Below are 7,500 nucleotides of genomic sequence, written 5' to 3'. Positions count from 1 at the left end.
AGTTAACGCTCTGTTAAAAAAAAAATGAGTGAAAAAGTAATAATATTATATCCTTTTACACACGAAATATCAAACGCCGTAGCGCGTACCACATAGAGAGTCATTCTGTCTTCGACTTGGACTCGTGGCAATGCTGTGCTATACTATAAGCGAAGTATACTTGGGTATGGGAAGCGAAGCCATTGCCCGACCTAGTATAAAACACGTGCATCAAGAGTCCCGCGTACTTGTACCTGTAGGTCCACTTCGACCGCCTGAACATAGAATATATTGCCCGTTCCATGATTACATTGTCAACCTTTATATGAATAAATATTTAATAATAAATTAATTATATTAAAAGGGAATTTATTATAATTGTGTGCATTCAATTATATACAAATATATATTTTTTTTTAATTAAAAATCCTGTGATGCTATTTTTGCATACCACCAAAAATAGCATCAACATTTAAGTCATCATTAAAAATTAATAATATCGGTTACTTGATAATTTATACATCAGTTATACAGGTTTTATTTTAATTTTGTACATTTAAATATATGAATATATATTTTTTTCAATTAAAAATTCTGTGATGCTATTTTTGCATACCAACAAAAATAGCATCAACGTTTCAAGTCATCATTAAAAATTAATAATATCGGTTACTTGATAAATTATAAATTAGTTACATAGAATTTATTTTTATTTTAGGCATTCAATTATATATGAATATATATTTTTTTCAATGAAAAATTCTGTGATGCTATTTTTGCATACCAACAAAAATAGCATCAACGTTCCAAGACATCATTGAAAATTAATAATATCGGTTACTTGATAAATTATAAATTAGTTACATAGAATTTATTTTTATTTTAGGCATTCAATTATATATGAATATATATTTTTTTCAATGAAAAATTCTGTGATGCTATTTTTGCATACCAACAAAAATAGGATCAACGTTCCAAGACATCATTGAAAATTAATAATATCGGTTACTTGATAAAATATAAATTAGTTGTATAGAATTTAGTTTCATTTTATGCATTCAATTATATCTGAATATATATTTTTTTCAATTAAAAATTCTGTGATGCTATTTTTGCATACCAACAAAAATAGCATCAACTTTTCAAGTCATCACTAAAAATTAATAATATCGGTTACCTGATAAATTATAAATTAGTTATATAGAATTTAGTTTAATTTTATGCATTCAATTATATATGAATATAATTTTTTTCAATTAAAAATTCTGTGATGCTATTTTTGCATACCAACAAAAATAGCATCAACGTTCCAAGACATCATTGAAAATTAATAATATCGGTTACTTGATAAACTATAAAATAGTTGTATAGAATTTAGTTTAATTTTATGGATTCAATTATATATGAATATATATTTTTTTTAATTAAAAATTCTGTGATTCTATTTTTGCATACCAACAAAAATAGGATCAACGTTCCAAGACATCATTGAAAATTAATAATATCGGTTACTTGATAAATTATAAATTAGTTACATAGAATTTATTTTTATTTTAGGCATTCAATTATATATGAATATATATTTTTTTCAATGAAAAATTCTGTGATGCTATTTTTGCATACCAACAAAAATAGCATCAACGTTCCAAGACATCATTGAAAATTAATAATATCGGTTACTTGATAAAATATAAATTAGTTGTATAGAATTTATTTTTATTTTAGGCATTCAATTATATATGAATATATATTTTTTTCAATGAAAAATTCTGTGATGCTATTTTTGCATACCAACAAAAATAGGATCAACGTTCCAAGACATCATTGAAAATTAATAATATCGGTTACTTGATAAAATATAAATTAGTTGTATAGAATTTAGTTTCATTTTATGCATTCAATTATATATGAATATATATTTTTTTTAATTAAAAATTCTGTGATGCTATTTTTGCATACCAACAAAAATAGGATCAACGTTCCAAGACATCATTGAAAATTAATAATATCGGTTACTTGATAAAATATAAATTAGTTGTATAGAATTTAGTTTCATTTTATGCATTCAATTATATCTGAATATATATTTTTTTCAATTAAAAATTCTGTGATGCTATTTTTGCATACCAACAAAAATAGCATCAACTTTTCAAGTCATCACTAAAAATTAATAATATCGGTTACCTGATAAATTATAAATTAGTTATATAGAATTTAGTTTAATTTTATGCATTCAATTATATATGAATATAATTTTTTTCAATTAAAAATTCTGTGATGCTATTTTTGCATACCAACAAAAATAGCATCAACGTTCCAAGACATCATTGAAAATTAATAATATCGGTTACTTGATAAACTATAAAATAGTTGTATAGAATTTAGTTTAATTTTATGGATTCAATTATATATGAATATATATTTTTTTTAATTAAAAATTCTGTGATTCTATTTTTGCATACCAACAAAAATAGGATCAACGTTCCAAGACATCATTGAAAATTAATAATATCGGTTACTTGATAAATTATAAATTAGTTACATAGAATTTATTTTTATTTTAGGCATTCAATTATATATGAATATATATTTTTTTCAATGAAAAATTCTGTGATGCTATTTTTGCATACCAACAAAAATAGCATCAACGTTCCAAGACATCATTGAAAATTAATAATATCGGTTACTTGATAAAATATAAATTAGTTGTATAGAATTTATTTTTATTTTAGGCATTCAATTATATATGAATATATATTTTTTTCAATGAAAAATTCTGTGATGCTATTTTTGCATACCAACAAAAATAGGATCAACGTTCCAAGACATCATTGAAAATTAATAATATCGGTTACTTGATAAAATATAAATTAGTTGTATAGAATTTAGTTTCATTTTATGCATTCAATTATATATGAATATATATTTTTTTTAATTAAAAATTCTGTGATGCTATTTTTGCATACCAACAAAAATAGGATCAACGTTCCAAGACACCACTGAAAATTAATAATATCGGTTACTTGATAAAATATAAATTAGTTGTATAGAATTTAGTTTAATTTTATGCATTCAATTATATTTGAATATATATTTTTTTCAATTAAAAATTCTGTGATGCTATTTTTGCATACCAACAAAAATAGCATGAACGTTCCAAGACATCATTGAAAATTAATAATATCGGTTACTTGATAAAATATAAATTAGTTGTATAGAATTTAGTTTAATTTTATGCATTCAATTATATCTGAATATATATTTTTTTCAATTAAAAATTCTGTGATGCTATTTTTGCATACCAACAAAAATAGCATCAACTTTTCAAGTCATCACTAAAAATTAATAATATCGGTTACCTGATAAATTATAAATTAGTTTTATAGAATTTAGTTTAATTTTATGCATTCAATTATACATGAATATAATTTTTTTCAATTAAAAATTCTGTGATGCTATTTTTGCATACCAACAAAAATAGCATCAACTTTTCAAGTCATCACTAAAAATTAATAATATCGGTTACCTGATAAATTATAAATTAGTTTTATAGAATTTAGTTTAATTTTATGCATTCAATTATACATGAATATAATTTTTTTCAATTAAAAATTCTGTGATGCTATTTTTGCATACCAACAAAAATAGCATCAACTTTTCAAGTCATCACTAAAAATTAATAATATCGGTTACCTGATAAATTATAAATTAGTTTTATAGAATTTAGTTTAATTTTATGCATTCAATTATACATGAATATAATTTTTTTCAATTAAAAATTCTGTGATGCTATTTTTGCATACCAACAAAAATAGAATCAAGCAAAAATATCACTTATTTTTCCAATTTTCGACTTGTAGAACGATCAAGTATACTATTCTTTGGATTCTAAGATTTTTTTCAAGTGATTATTTTCAAAGTTGGGAAAAATGAAAAATTATTCTAAGTCCCCATTCGTAGTTCTTTTTGATTCGTATTGCTTCGGCGCAAAGTAGGTAGGGACACTTATGGATTTCTCAATTTTTGGATAGGGACAGCCGGATAGCCGTCATTCAGCATAAAAGCTATTGTTATATGCATAGTTTGATGTGAGGAATGGGAATTGATTGAAATTTTCACCCGCCAATTGCCGGCTGGCCTGATTTTAAGGTTTGAGAATCTTGACAACGATTTTGCATACCGACAAAAATAGCATCAAGCAAAAATATCACTTATTTTTCCAATTTTCGACTTGTAGAACGATCAAGTATACTATTCTTTGGATTCTAAGATTTTTTTCAAGTGATTATTTTCAAAGTTGGGAAAAATGAAAAATTATTCTAAGTCCCCATTCGTAGTTCTTTTTGATTCGTATTGCTTCGGCGCAAAGTAGGTAGGGACACTTATGGATTTCTCAATTTTTGGATAGGGACAGCCGGATAGCCGTCATTCAGCATAAAAGCTATTGTTATATGCATAGTTTGATGTGAGGAATGGGAATTGATTGAAATTTTCACCCGCCAATTGCCGGCTGGCCTGATTTTAAGGTTTGAGAATCTTGACAACGATTTTGCATACCGACAAAAATAGCATCAAGCAAAAATATCACTTATTTTTCCAATTTTCGACTTGTAGAACGATCAAGTATACTATTCTTTGGATTCTAAGATTTTTTTCAAGTGATTATTTTCAAAGTTGGGAAAAATGAAAAATTATTCTAAGTCCCCATTCGTAGTTCTTTTTGATTCGTATTGCTTCGGCGCAAAGTAGGTAGGGACACTTATGGATTTCTCAATTTTTGGATAGGGACAGCCGGATAGCCGTCATTCAGCATAAAAGCTATTGTTATATGCATAGTTTGATGTGAGGAATGGGAATTGATTGAAATTTTCACCCGCCAATTGCCGGCTGGCCTGATTTTAAGGTTTGAGAATCTTGACAACGATTTTGCATACCGACAAAAATAGCATCAAGCAAAAATATCACTTATTTTTCCAATTTTCGACTTGTAGAACGATCAAGTATACTATTCTTTGGATTCTATGATTTTTTTCAAGTGATTATTTTCAAAGTTGGGAAAAATGAAAAATTATTCTAAGTCCCCATTCGTAGTTCTTTTTGATTCGTATTGCTTCGGCGCAAAGTAGGTAGGGACACTTATGGATTTCTCAATTTTTGGATAGGGACAGCCGGATAGCCGTCATTCAGCATAAAAGCTATTGTTATATGCATAGTTTGATGTGAGGAATGGGAATTGATTGAAATTTTCACCCGCCAATTGCCGGCTGGCCTGATTTTAAGGTTTGAGAATCTTGACAACGATTTTGCATACCGACAAAAATAGCATCAAGCAAAAATATCACTTATTTTTCCAATTTTCGACTTGTAGAACGATCAAGTATACTATTCCTTGGATTCTAAGATTTTTTTCAAGTGATTATTTTCAAAGTTGGGAAAAATGAAAAATTATTCTAAGTCCCCATTCGTAGTTCTTTTTGATTCGTATTGCTTCGGCGCAAAGTAGGTAGGGACACTTATGGATTTCTCAATTTTTGGATAGGGACAGCCGGATAGCCGTCATTCAGCATAAAAGCTATTGTTATATGCATAGTTTGATGTGAGGAATGGGAATTGATTGAAATTTTCACCCGCCAATTGCCGGCTGGCCTGATTTTAAGGTTTGAGAATCTTGACAACGATTTTGCATACCGACAAAAATAGCATCAAGCAAAAATATCACTTATTTTTCCAATTTTCGACTTGTAGAACGATCAAGTATACTATTCTTTGGATTCTAAGATTTTTTTCAAGTGATTATTTTCAAAGTTGGGAAAAATGAAAAATTATTCTAAGTCCCCATTCGTAGTTCTTTTTGATTCGTATTGCTTCGGCGCAAAGTAGGTAGGGACACTTATGGATTTCTCAATTTTTGGATAGGGACAGCCGGATAGCCGTCATTCAGCATAAAAGCTATTGTTATATGCATAGTTTGATGTGAGGAATGGGAATTGATTGAAATTTTCACCCGCCAATTGCCGGCTGGCCTGATTTTAAGGTTTGAGAATCTTGACAACGATTTTGCATACCGACAAAAATAGCATCAAGCAAAAATATCACTTATTTTTCCAATTTTCGACTTGTAGAACGATCAAGTATACTATTCTTTGGATTCTATGATTTTTTTCAAGTGATTATTTTCAAAGTTGGGAAAAATGAAAAATTATTCTAAGTCCCCATTCGTAGTTCTTTTTGATTCGTATTGCTTCGGCGCAAAGTAGGTAGGGACACTTATGGATTTCTCAATTTTTGGATAGGGACAGCCGGATAATATCACACGTGAGTGAAAGCTATTGTTATATGCATAGTTTGATGTGAGGAATGGGAATTGATTGAAATTTTCACCCGCCAATTGCCGGCTGGCCTGATTTTAAGGTTTGAGAATCTTGACAACGATTTTGCATACCGACAAAAATAGCATCAAGCAAAAATATCACTTATTTTTCCAATTTTCGACTTGTAGAACGATCAAGTATACTATTCTTTGGATTCTATGATTTTTTTCAAGTGATTATTTTCAAAGTTGGGAAAAATGAAAAATTATTCTAAGTCCCCATTCGTAGTTCTTTTTGATTCGTATTGCTTCGGCGCAAAGTAGGTAGGGACACTTATGGATTTCTCAATTTTTGGATAGGGACAGCCGGATAGCCGTCATTCAGCATAAAAGCTATTGTTATATGCATAGTTTGATGTGAGGAATGGGAATTGATTGAAATTTTCACCCGCCAATTGCCGGCTGGCCTGATTTTAAGGTTTGAGAATCTTGACAACGATTTTGCATACCGACAAAAATAGCATCAAGCAAAAATATCACTTATTTTTCCAATTTTCGACTTGTAGAACGATCAAGTATACTATTCCTTGGATTCTAAGATTTTTTTCAAGTGATTATTTTCAAAGTTGGGAAAAATGAAAAATTATTCTAAGTCCCCATTCGTAGTTCTTTTTGATTCGTATTGCTTCGGCGCAAAGTAGGTAGGGACACTTATGGATTTCTCAATTTTTGGATAGGGACAGCCGGATAGCCGTCATTCAGCATAAAAGCTATTGTTATATGCATAGTTTGATGTGAGGAATGGGAATTGATTGAAATTTTCACCCGCCAATTGCCGGCTGGCCTGATTTTAAGGTTTGAGAATCTTGACAACGATTTTGCATACCGACAAAAATAGCATCAAGCAAAAATATCACTTATTTTTCCAATTTTCGACTTGTAGAACGATCAAGTATACTATTCTTTGGATTCTAAGATTTTTTTCAAGTGATTATTTTCAAAGTTGGGAAAAATGAAAAATTATTCTAAGTCCCCATTCGTAGTTCTTTTTGATTCGTATTGCTTCGGCGCAAAGTAGGTAGGGACACTTATGGATTTCTCAATTTTTGGATAGGGACAGCCGGATAGCCGTCATTCAGCATAAAAGCTATTGTTATATGCATAGTTTGATGTGAGGAATGGGAATTGATTGAAATATTCACCCGCCAATT

The sequence above is a fragment of the Diachasmimorpha longicaudata genome, unplaced genomic scaffold (assembly GCF_034640455.1).
Source record: "Diachasmimorpha longicaudata isolate KC_UGA_2023 unplaced genomic scaffold, iyDiaLong2 ctg00000226.1, whole genome shotgun sequence".
NCBI lineage: Eukaryota > Metazoa > Arthropoda > Insecta > Hymenoptera > Braconidae > Diachasmimorpha > Diachasmimorpha longicaudata.
This window is presented reverse-complemented; position numbering follows the sequence as displayed.